The sequence below is a fragment of the Triturus cristatus genome, chromosome 5_1 (assembly GCF_964204655.1).
Source record: "Triturus cristatus chromosome 5_1, aTriCri1.1, whole genome shotgun sequence".
Classification (NCBI taxonomy): domain Eukaryota; kingdom Metazoa; phylum Chordata; class Amphibia; order Caudata; family Salamandridae; genus Triturus; species Triturus cristatus.
In genome coordinates this window covers 702,024,560-702,037,754 of record NC_140587.1, presented here as the reverse complement: position 1 = coordinate 702,037,754, position 13,195 = coordinate 702,024,560, and positions in this window count along the sequence as shown.

The window sequence follows — 13,195 nt, the reverse complement described above, 5'->3', positions numbered from 1 at the left end:
TTTTCTAGTCATGGGATCTTACAAACCATGTCAGTCATAATTAACGAAAATTCTAGCTAAACTGACTGAACCTTTGACCTCTAATGGTGATAGTACAGGACGTGGCCAAGATGGCAGACAGGTAAGACTTGCTTTCCCGTCCCTCCGTGGATCACCCACTTCAATTCAGAGGATACATGCTGATGCTCTATCAGGATTTGTCTGCCCTTACTCTGCAAAAGAGAGTAGCCTTCCGCCAAGTCACCGCATACCTCAGACACCAAGGCATTTCATACTCCTGGGGTCACCTGTTTCTTATCATCTTTCGGTGGAAAGGCAAACTTCACCAACTTAGGTCTCAGTCGGAGGCCTGCCAAGAGCTGAACATTGAGTTGCCTGAAGAGGGAGAACAGCGGACCAGCCCGAGGGTGAAAAAGGCTCGTGAACACCTCATGTGGCAAGGCAGCAGGGGGCCATCTCAGGGGCTGCAACCAGATCCGGAGACATTGGCTAAGAAGAGGCAAGCTGGGTCCTAGAGACACTATCCAGCGATAAGGCTGACTGGAGGCAGCATGAGCAACAGGAGGCACCCAGTTTGCAGGTGGGGGGGTTGGGTGCGGGAGGGGGGTGGGAGCTAATTGGACCACAGTGCAGGCCTGTCAGATCAATTTCGCAGTGGGACATTTCTGGAAAGTGCCAGATTTCAGGTTTGCAAGAACATGTTCTGGTTTATGTTTCTTGTCGTACATGTTTTGGGGGTACTCACAAGTCACACAACACGCTCAAGATTTCAGTGCACATGAACCTTCCCTTGTTTATCTGGAGGGGTATCCACGTCACTAAGGCACACACCATGCTCTAGATTTCAGCGCTCATGGAGCCTTCCCAGAGAGATGGGGGAGTGAGATAAGAAGCGGTACCATCTTTTCAGGGTCAGCAGGAAGAGCTTTTCTCTCTCCTATATTCCCACATGATCAGTTAAAGATTGTTACCCTCAATGTGAAAGGGCTTAATAACCTGACTAAGAGTTGGTCTATCCTGTTATACATGGAAGGGTTGAGGGCAGACCTATATCTTCTACAGGAGACCCACTTTGTCTCAGGCGACAGTCACAGAGTGAAATCTTGCGCCGTTCCCCACCAATTATTCTCCTTTGTCAACTTTAAAATTGCGGGTGTTGCCAGACTGGACTCTGTTTGTTCCAGGGTAAGATAGGCCCTAAACTAGAGGAGATTAAGGGGTGTCTACTGGCCTATTCTGTACTTGTAGGAGATCATGTTTTCACACTGATCTCATTGTACGCCTCCAACAAAGGTTAAGAGCACTTCCTGAAATGAGCAGAGGCCGAAGTGATGTCTAAACAAGATAGAATGGTGCTCTTGGGCGGTGACTTGAACCTGGTGTTTGGTAATAGCCTAGACCACTCTTCATACAGATTTGGTCAAATAGGGGCCCTGTCCAGGGAGGGCACCCAATGGCAGCAGGAGATGGGACGGAGCGACCTATGGAGGGCACAACACCCTCAAACCCAGGACTATACATATAAGACATATGCACGCTTGGATTATTTCCTGGGGACACAGGAGCTCCAACTCCTAGTCACAGACACCGAGATAGAGTCCCGATCTTTATCATACCATACAGCGGTATGGTATCCCTTACAATTGTCATTCCTTCTTGACTCCGCTCCTTTCGGTCATGGCGCATGCGAGAGACAGTCCTTCATAGGCTGGAGGTGGTACAGAAGACAACTCGGGTGATAGTGGATTACCTCACCGCTAACGACACAGAGTATCAGTCACCACCCTTTGGGAGGCCCTAAAGGTAGTCATCCAAGAGGAGCTGATTGAAGTGGCAGTAGCAGATAAACTGCAGCGGGACAAAAGGGAACTGCTCCATAGGCCTGTGGAGAAGTTAGAATGCATACACATGCATACAGGGGCACCAAGAGTTTTGAGGCAGCTGGAGGCGGCATTCTTGCAGTTAGAGGGACTGGACACCGACAGGGCAGAATATGTGCTGTTTAGGCTGGGACACTCCTTTTTTGTAGGGGGCAATTGATGGAGCAGATTGTTGGCTAACAGACTCTGGGTGCATCACAGGAGTGGATACCCTGGTAACTAAAGACTGTGACGAGGTAGTGGGGGATGGTCCTATAGCATCTACCTTCTTTGATTTTTATAAGGAGCTCTATGCTGGACAAGTACTACCTCCGGGGGGACCAGACCTCTATCTCAGCGGGGTGCGAACGCCGCAACTGATGGCAGAACAGGCGGACAGTTTGGACCGACTGATTAGGATAGAGGAGGCCTTCTCCGCGATAGCGCCTCAGGAATCCCACAAATCTCCGGGTCCGGATTGTTATCCAACTTTCTTTTTATAAGACTTCTGTTCCACTCTGACTCCAATTCTGACCTGGCTTTTTAATTCCATTATGGGACCGGGATCGGTACCCCTTCAGTGAGGGAAGCCTCCATAGTAGTCCTTCCAAAGCCGGGGAAGGATAAAAAGCAGTGCGGTTCGTATCGCCCAAGTTCTCTTCTGAATGTGGACATTAAATTGTCACTAGCATCCTGGCACTCCAGTTAGGACCTCTTATGCCAGGGTTGATAACCCCAGATCAAGCGGGATATGTCCCACTCAGACAATGCAGCGACAATACAAAAAAAGTCCTCCATTTGATTCACAAGGCCAAATGCTCTGGCAGGGAAATTATGCTGCTGGCCATAGATGCTGAGAAAGCGTTTGATCGTGTGCATTGGCCCTATCTGGAGGCAATGTTAGCCCTTTTTGGCCTGGGCAAACGTTTCAGTACATGGGTACTTAGTAGTTTTGAGCAACAGTTCATGTGAATTGGCTGTCTTCGGATCCCTTTCCCATTTGCAGAGGCACGCGGCAGGGGTGCCCACTCTCGCCCCTGCTGGTAGCTCTGTACATGGAACCCTTAGCTCAGCGTATACGGACCAATCCCAATGTTACAGTTGTCACCTTTGGAGAGGAGGAGAACACCGTCAGCCTCTATGCAGATGACAAGATCTTGGCCTTATATAATCCGGTCGCGGCCCTCCCGGCCTTCTTGAAGGAGGTTGAGAGCTTTACTCAGCGGCTGGTTTCTGCATTAACATCCAAATATCACAGGTCTATCCCGAGACTGTTAAGCAACTCGCTCGCCAATACCCCTTCCAATGGGTGACCACATCTGTCCGGTATCTGGGAGTTAAGTTGGCCCTTACCATCCGTGCAACCGCATCTCTTAACTACCGTACACTACTAAAATAAGGAGGGACTTGGCACAATGGAGACAATATAGGCTGTCCAGGCTAGGTCTTATAGCAGCCCTAAAGAGGTCTGTCCTCACCAAAATGCTCTTTCTGTTTCAGAATCTACAGATAGACCATCCTGCAGGCATGATACAGACTCTGCAGGGAGCGATGAACCGCTTTGTTTGGGCCTTGAATGAAGTGCAACCAGGGTTACAGACCCACAAGTGAGAGGGGCCTGGGTATTCCAAATCTCCTACAGTATTATCAGGCAGCCTGACTCAACTATTTAATGGAGTGGTACAGGGAGGAATCAGCGAAACATAGGTCTTTTATAGATCGTGCGGTCGCAAACTTACTCCTGTGGAAGGTCCAATTTCTGCGCAAGGCACACCTCCCATGCAGTTTGTACTCTTCACCAATTACCAAGGCTACGCTCAGGGTGTGGGACCTGTTGGCATGGCGCAAGGGTGTATCGTCGTTCCCTCCCATTTAATGTCGGTAATGCACAACACTGATTTCACACTGGGACTTGACCAAAGAGCATTTCAGCATTGGCAACCCACTGGAGGCTGCTCTATTGTTCATCTCTTTGACAAAGAGGGCCCTCTCCCTTTCATGGACTATGCGCTGCTGGAGTCGGAGAGGATGCATTACTTGCGGGTACACCACTGGCTGAGACATCTGCAAATACAGGCTGGGGCACAAAGGCCCCTCACACCCTATGAAAAATAGCTAGTTACAAAGACCTCAGACAAACCGCTTGGTTACAAAGACCTCAGGCAAATGATTGATTACAGAACTATATGGGCTTCACAGACCAAGACAGCGGGACAGAGGCGCTGGAAGATGGAACTGGGGTGACCCTCGTCATCGAAAGAGTGGGAGGGGCTATTCTATTGGGTGCGCCATACTGCACGCAAAGCAGCTAGCATTAAGACTGCCACCCAAATCGTGAAATGTTGGTACCTCACGCCGGTGCGCCTCCATAGAGGCAAACCTACTAGAAACGCAGACTGTTGGAAGGGGTGTGGATTACCTGGGGCTCTATTCCACTTACTCTGGAACTGCCCCAAACTGACACGATATTGGGACTTGATCCTGTTCGACATAGATCCTCACCTCAAGCCACAGCTTCCACAATTCCCAGCATACATCATCCTGGGGCTCCCTGAGGCCCTTATATTTCCCCTCAAATCCCACAGAGGGCGCCATATTGGGCTGGCACTGGGAGCTGACCTTTTGACACATTGGAGCAAGGATACAATCCAGACAAAGATGGTTTGGCTCCACCACCTATGCTATGGTATATACTAGGTATTGAGAGGCCAGCCGCCCCAACTGGCAGGGATGACACAAATAGGGCGTTATGGCATCCCTTCATTGCCCTGTTATCTGCAAAGTTTAGAGAGTTGACATGCCAGAGGTGGGAGACACTTTACAGGCACGCTACTGACCAGAATGAGGCTTATAATGTAAAGTAGTGTGCTACAGGATAAAGCCTTCGAGTGAGTACCCCTGGGGGGGTGGGGTGAGGGGGGGGGGGCGTTGGGGATTTTGTTGATTCAGGCAGATGGTAGTTCTTGAAGCGGAGCCTCACGCTCTCTGATTGCTACTGTCTTTTTGTTAAAATACAGTAAAAAGATTTGAACCAGAAACGGGATAGTACCAAAAGATACTCTGGAATACTGACGCAGTATTCCTGTACTTCTGAGGTTGGAAATATTTTAGTATTCTGAGTTTTGCCCTCAAAATGATGAATTACTTCTGGAATTGGTGCTTTTGCACTCATTTTTCAGGTTTTTCACAGGTCTCACTCCTACCCTCAGACATTTTGCAGGTTCTTTCTGGTGAAATGTGTGTGGGAGGAATTACATTTGTCCTTTTACCACAAAACTTGTGATCTCGATACAGCAGTAACCGGGTTTACTCACAACTTCTAATGAGTGCCTTTGTAGACCTTGTACCTGTACCAGTGTATTGTTGAGTAGTATACACTCGTCCGTGACATTGCTTTTTTCTATAAATGTTACAATTGAAAAGAAATGTAAGATCTACTGTACCAGACTAAAAAACAGAAAGCAAGATGAACTCATCTGGTGAACAGACACCATTAAGTACCTTGGCAAAAGGTTGTGCACCGAATAGCTAATTCACAGCTGCTGACAGTATATATTTTCATTACATATCACTCACACATAAAATGTTATATCTATCGCCCCATAACATATGGTATTTTATATACATTTCACTTTAAAGTGAAACCATTTTGCAAAAGAATTTTGAGTTCTTTCTAAAGCGAGTTTTCTTTTCGTTCATGGTTCCCAGAATGCCAACCACTGGAAATTACTCCCATTGTGTGGCAGAAACAAGTCCTGTTTCCTGACGCTAGTAATGAGGACACAGTGTGCAGCCACAACTGCACATGTATGCTCCTTCGCACATGTAGAATCATCCCTCCTGCGTAACCAACCTTTGTTCGATGTTTTGGCTAACTCAGCGCTTTGTTCTCATGTGTTGATGCACTGTTCCTTGGGGTTCTCTTTTGTTTGTTTCATGGGAGCTGTCAGCATGCACATTTTCAGAGAGTAAAAAGATATCTTTATTGTAAATGCCCTTTCCCAGTTTATCACACTTCCCTATATGATGTATGCAAGTATAATCTGACTTCAGTGTGTGCCTGGTTTGTAGCAGGCACCATTGTTTTGCTGATCAGCACGTGGTCGTCTGCTCAGAAACAACCATCTGACTATGTCAGGCATACAAGGGCCGGAACTGGAACTACACTTGCTGTTCAGTGCATTTATGGAAGGTCCGACTCAGAATTTGGGAGACGTATTTGGTAGTAGTACGAAAGAAGGTTGTTCTTTATTGCCCTCATAGGTATTTAGTTTGACAGATGGTCAGAAGATTTCGAAAGTTTGACTACTCATTTGTTTAGGAACTACTTTTTTCCTTCATATCCCTCCCCTTGCCAGCACCCCTCCCCCCCTCATGTTGTCCATGTTGATTTGCCCCAACCTCTCTTCCGTTGTCTGTGTTACCTTCGTCCACCCTACATCTATTGTTACCTTGCCCCCACCCTGCCTCCTGTTGTCTGTGTTACCTACCCTACATCTATTGTCATTGTTTCCTTGCTCCCAGCCTTCCTCCCATTGTCCATTTGTCTTTGCAGTTGTTCTCCATGTTGCAACCTTTTCTCCGGTTGTCCGTGTTACCTTGCAGTTGTTGTCTATGTTGCCACCTTCCTTCCGGTTGTCCATGTTTGCTTGCCCCCACCCTCCCTCCTGTTGTCCGCATTGGCCTATTGCCACTCTCCCTTCCATTGTCCATGTTTCCCTGATTCCACTTTCCCTTCGGTTGTCTGTGTTGCCCTACCCCCACTCCCGCCGTCCCTGTTGCCCTAGAGATTATCCGTGTTGCCCTGCCCCCACCTCCCCACCCATTGTCCGTAATGCCCTGCTGTTGTCCGTGTTGCCCTGCCCCCACCCTCCCTCTATCCTGTTGTATGTGTTGCACTGCAACCACCCTCCCTCCTGTTGTCCCTGCTCCCCTACTGATTGTCTGTGTTGCCCTGCCGCCATCCTCCCTTCCATTGGCAGTGATGCCCTGCCATTTTCAGCGTTGCCCTGCTCCACCCTCCCTCCATCCCATTGTCTGTGTTGCCCTGCAGTTGTCTGTGTTGGCCTGCTTCCAACCTCCAGTTGAATGAGGTGCCCTGCGACAAGCCTCCCTCCTGTAGTCCGTGTTGCGCTTTATCCACTCTCCCTCCCGTTGTCCTTGTTTGCACGCCCGCCCACCATAACATAACGAACAAGCATTTACAATGCAATAGATCTCGCATTTATGAGAGTTTAAGTTATTGTCATTTACAATGGCAATAGCTCAAACTCTTGCAAATGCAAGATCTATTTTACTTCAAAGAAGCGGCCGCCATTGTCCAGGGCTGGTTGAAAGTGGGCAAGGCAAGGAAAGCACGTTGTGCCTGCAGTAGGAGAAAACCCATTAAAGAAAAGAGTGCTTACAGACTAAATAAGACATACTGTGTCGCATCTGCAGTAAAAGGGCCAGTCGCCATGGGAGGTTACAAATGCAGACAAGGCGGTACCAAGGAGGGACTAACAACCTTAATAACGACTCGCAAGCCAGCATTTAGGAAGGACAATGACACAAGCCAATGAACAATATGGGTGGAGAGTGGGCGGGGCTTCTCTGCCATACTCTACTACAACAAGTCTCACAGAGCAGCGCATATGCGCTGACTCAGGATTGACCTAAAAAAGCACTGACTCAAAAAACATTGGCTGTATCATAATGCTTCTTCCTTCTCCCTCCTTCCTTCCATTGCCCGTGTTGCTGCCCTCCCTCTGTGTTGTCAGTGGTTTCCCCATGGTTGTAAAAAAAAAGCATTATGAGGTGCACACTGTTTTTCACACCATAGCACTTTCTCTCTCTCCCTCTTTCCATTGTCTGTGTTGTCCCACCAGTCAGCTCTCCTTCTGTTGTCCATTTTGCCTCCCCACCCACCATAACAAAAACAAGCATTTGCAATGCAATAGGTCTCGCATTTGCGAGAGTTTAAGCTATTGGCATTGTACATGACAATGCCTTTTATTGGTTTTTAAAAACCAACACAAATAGAAAAGGCATTGTCATTTACAATGCATTAGCTCAAACTCTCACAAATGCGAGACCTTTTGCATTGCAAATGCTCGTTTTGTATGCAGTGGAGTGATGATATTTATTTTGCATGGCCTCGCCGCGCTGGATAACCAGAAAAAGGGAAATAGGTTATGAGGGAGGGGAAACAAGAGTAAAATGCTGGCTGAACTAAACAAGTAACAACATTTTGGAAATAGAAATCACTCATAGGGAATGCAAGATTAACTAAAGAATGTGAAATGTAAGCAGGAACCAGATAGTTACCTTACCGTTTTTACACTTATTATTCATCACGAAATGCGCAAGGTTTGTAGGTTTGGCTGCCAAGTTTAAAGCTTGTGTGCATTGTTCTAAGCCAAGAATAGAAAATGCATTCTTCTCCACCATATCAGATTGGGGTAGGTTTTCCTTTGTGTAAGTAATATTGCCCTCCTCCTCTGGAGTCACCTCTTTGGGAAGAATATGTTTTACCTTGAAGTAAGTACGGAGAGAGGGAGTCATTTTAACTTTTTTTGTTGCGGCCTTAGGCCGTATGGGAACAATATTAGACTCCAGGGTTTGTAGTGGAGACACTATTTTAATTTTTTCTTAAATTTTTTTCTTGTCCCTTTTTAGTGTCTCAGTGTTTAGAGGATTACCTAGAAAGTTCCTGCTTCTCAGGCAATATCTTATCCCTCTCTTAAGTGGCTCAGTGTCTGCAATATCAGTATCAATAGCTGTATTTCTGAGTTCCCCAGATCCTTACTTAGTGTCAACTCCTGAGCTTTTGTTACAATATACATAGATTTCGCCTCCAATCTCTCACTTACTTGAATGTCCGAATGCTTCGTCCCTGTTCTTCTCAGAATATTATTCCGCCTTTTTTTTGAAGAGATGTTAGCCCTGCTGCCTTCCGTTTGTTCTCCAGTGCCTGCCAATTCAGTCTCCCCGGCAACCCCTTTGCTGCTGGGGCTGAGAGTAACCTTTGCTCTAAAGGAAACTCTTGCTGCTGCTTCCCTATTTTGGCGAAGTACCGCCCCCGCCTTTGCCCAGACCGAATCTGCGAGCCTCGCAGACTTCACAGGCTTCACAGGGTTCAGGGGGCTCACTGCAGGGCCCCCAGCGGTATCCTCCCCCAGCGGCGATCGTCCGACCGCACCCGCAGGGAGCTGAAACATCAAAAAAGCCGGAACCACAGCCAGAGGACGCCAGTGACACCGAAGCTCCACAAACCCTGCACCGAGTCCCAAGGAGCAAGAAACGACCCAATCGCCAAAGCAGTGCAACGGCTCACCAGTGTCCCGAACCAACAACCGAACCCTCGGAGGTAAATTTCACGTTTTTACTTAGGCATTTTTATAAATTATCCCGAGTATCAGCCCATCTCTGCAGGGAGCTCCCGACCGGCGTTCCTATCCGGCCGCCATGTTCTCCCCCTACCTACCCCAATCTGAAATGGCGGAGAAGAATCTAACGGCAGGGATCCCACATAGTCCCAATCGTTTTAAAGAGCTGGTAATTTTAGACCAGGATGGGGAAAATGAGGAATTGGAAAATGGCTTATGTACTCCACCAGGCGTTTTAGCAGAAAATGGTATGGCTACTAAATTAAAAGAAGGGGTTAAAACGTCCGACCATCTAATGGAAATTCTGATCACGGAAATGAGATCGAGCTTTGCCATATCCGAAAAAAAACTGCTTAGACTCCTAGGGGTTTGTGATACACTGGAGACTAAGATAAATACAATAATGGAAAGGGTTACCACTCTGGAGTCTAATGTGGAAGAGCTAGAGAAAAGGCTCACCACTAATGAAAAAGCTACGGGGGGCCTGCTAGCCAGCGAGAGGGAACTAAGAGGAAAAATCGAGTCCCTAGAAAATCAGGCTAGGCGAAATAACCTGAAACTCTTGAATATCCCAGAAGGCCAGGAAGCTGTGGACATAAAAGCATTTGTAATACATCTCTTGAAAGAATTTTTTCCTTGGATTGAAACCGACGTCCTTTCGGATGATATACAAAGAGTCCATAGAGATCCTTTTGTGAAAAACAAAAATAGGGTGAAGCCTAGGAGGGTCTTGGTTAATTTTAAGACCTATGCATTAAAGGAGAGGATTCTAAAAGAGGCGATAACTGCGGGCTCCCATAAACATGGAGATTAGTCATTCAAAATAAGATCGGATATATCTAAGATGACACAGGATCGCCAATGGCACCTAGGCCAATACATGCAGGAATTAAAATCTCTGGGAGCAAATGTACAAATGAAGTTTCCGGCACTCCTGAGAATTATGTGGGATAACCACATGTATAACCTGAAGGAACCTCTGGAGGTAGAGGCATTGATAAGTACGATTAAGGCACATAAAGTCTGAAATTGCCCATAGAGCAGGGATCTGAAATAGGCAGGACAGGACCTGCCAATGAATAAAGGGAGGGTTATCTGAGGGAGGGGCAAGAACTGGGAGGAGGGTCACAGGTTTTTGTTCAAGTATTGCACATATGGTGTGGGAGCATTATGGAGAAAAAAACCACAAACAAATCTTGTCCGAATCACGCAACGTAAAAGAAAAAGTGAACTCATCATTTTAAATAATGAGAGTTAAAGTCCTTACATGGAATGTGAATGGCTTGAGAGTTGGAGCAAGAAGGCAAGGGATTCTGGACTATCTTAAATGTAAAGATTGGGCTATAATAATTCTTCAAGAAACCCACCTTCTAAAATCTGAATGGAAAGACATAATGAAAACCCAAGGATGGGTGGATTTTTATATTTGCACCGAGCAAACTTGCTGTGTTATGGGGGTAATTATTATCTTAAAAAAATCAGCAAAAGCTATCCTAGATTCCTACAAATCTGATATAAAAGGGAGATGGGTTGTTGGAAATATCCATTTAAGTGGTAGATCCCTAGTTATAGCAGGGTATTATGGGCCTAATGTTGACGATCCTTCAGCCTAGCAGGGTCTTTATGCACACCTTTTGGATGCATCTGGACCCATCATTCTTGGCGGTGATTTTAATATGTTATAGGACTCAGAACTAGACAGGAGCCCTCCCAAAAAATCATCTACTCTGTCAAAAATGAGGAGATGGCTCAAACATTATCTAGAAGACCTAGGATTCACATATATATGGAGAAGTAAGGGCAATAAAAATCACTTGTTTACTTTTAAGAACAAAAAATTGGGACATTCCTCCAGAATCGATTATTTTTTAATTGATAAATCACTAATAGGGGAAGTAAAAGAGGTCATCCATCTACCTGAACATTTATCTGATCACTCTGCAGTTTTAATGGAGATTGAAACGCATATTCACTACAATCGATCAAGGTGGACCCTAGATAAGACCCTACTTGTTAAAGTAATCGAGGTTCTTAGAGAAGAAACTGCATCTTATTTCCATCTAAACCTGGGTCAGACCTCTAGCCAGACTAGATGGGAGGCCTTTAAGGCGGTACTTAGGGGGAAGTTGATTAACATAGCAGCCTATAGAAATAAACGGAATAAGGAAGAGCTGGAAAGTGTAGAGAGTGAAATTCATAGATTGGAAAAGAACATTAGCAGAGAAACATCGGCTGCAGAGCTGGAAATTTTCAGGAGGGAACTTATCAAGGAAAAAAACAATTTAGTAAATATATTAGATACTCGAATTAAGAAGAAATGGGAGGTCAGTAAACTTGCTCACCACCAATATGGCGAGGGGTGTGGCAAGCTCTTGGCTTGGAAAACAAAAACTGACTTAAATAGGAATAAGATCTCAAGCATCCAAGAGGTGAATAAGAGTCATTCTCTCACAGAGGAGGCAGATATTAAAAAGGCCTTTTTTCGATTTCTGCTCAGATTTATATAAAGAGGATATGAATAATTGTGAGGCCCCAACTCAAGAATATCTCAACCCCTGGGTTATGCAAACCTTGTCAGAAGAGCAAAGGGAAGAAATTAACGCTGAATTTACTGAATTTGAAGTTAATGAGGTAATTGAAACCTTAAAAAAAGCTAAGGCCGCTGGGCCTGATGCCTTGCCCAATGAGATTTATAAGGTTCTGAGAGAAGAACTTGTTCCTGAACTTACCAATCTGTTTAATGATATATTTATAAGAGGACAATTACCTCCTAAATCAGGGAGCAAAGCCACTATAGGTATTTTATTAAAAGCAGGGAAAGACTCTAAACATTGTGAATCCTATAGGCCAATCTCTATGCTAAATTGTGACTATAAAATCTTTACGCAATTATTAGCAAGGAGATTGGGAAAATGGGCAGGACAATTAATTCACATAGATCAGAAAGGCTTCATAAAGGGTAGACGGATCCAGGAACTTACACATGAACTGATAGCGGCAATAAATTTGGCAGTTGAGGAAATTACTTTTGATGCTGCTAAGGCTTTCGATAGGGTTAACTGGAGTTTCTTACATAACGCTCTGGAGGCCTATAAACTGGGTAGTAATTTTATTAGAGCAGTAAGAGCATTATATTGCTCTCCAACCTCATGTGTGTTGATTAATGGGTCCTTGACGGAGAAAATCCACATAGAAAGAGGTACCAGACAGGGGTGTCCGTTATCACCTATACTGTTTAATCTTTACATAGAGCCCCTGGCCTGTGCTTTAAGATCCAACTCTTCTATACTTCCTTTCAGATGTAGGAATTGGGAAAAGAAAGTCGCACTTTATGCTGATGACCTAATGATATTTACTAATGACTGATGGGTTCCCTCCCTGAAATAACAGCAACTCTGCAGCAGTTTGGAAGTCTTTCAGGCTACCAAATTAATCAACAAAAGACCGAGATGATGTGCTGGAATACACAGAGTAATGACCCCTTGGTAAAACACCAAATACGATATTTAGGAATACTAATTGTGGGTGAGGTTAAGAAGATCGCTCAAACAAATTTTAATAAAATCCAATCAGAATCCCAAAAATTGCTTAATGCGTGGAAATGCCTTCCTCTCTCATTCATAGGTCGCTCTAACTTGGTAAAGATGATGATTTTGCCCAAATTTACATACCTGTTTAACACAATACCATTAGAGTTTAAACAAGATTGGATCAGTAAAATGCAGGGTGAAATTAGCACTTTTATTTGGGCTTCAAAGGGAGCCAGAATCTCTTGGAAGAAGCTAAGAAGGAAACGGAACATGGAGGGATAGCCTGCCGGGACTTATTCCAGTATTATAGGGCATTCCATTTTAAGAATATTAGAGTACTCTTTAAAAAATATAGCTCTTTCCCAATTTTCATGCAAGCAATGATAGGACTGGAGGGAGATCATTTTTTATACAAATTTGGCCATACGAAATACTTTAA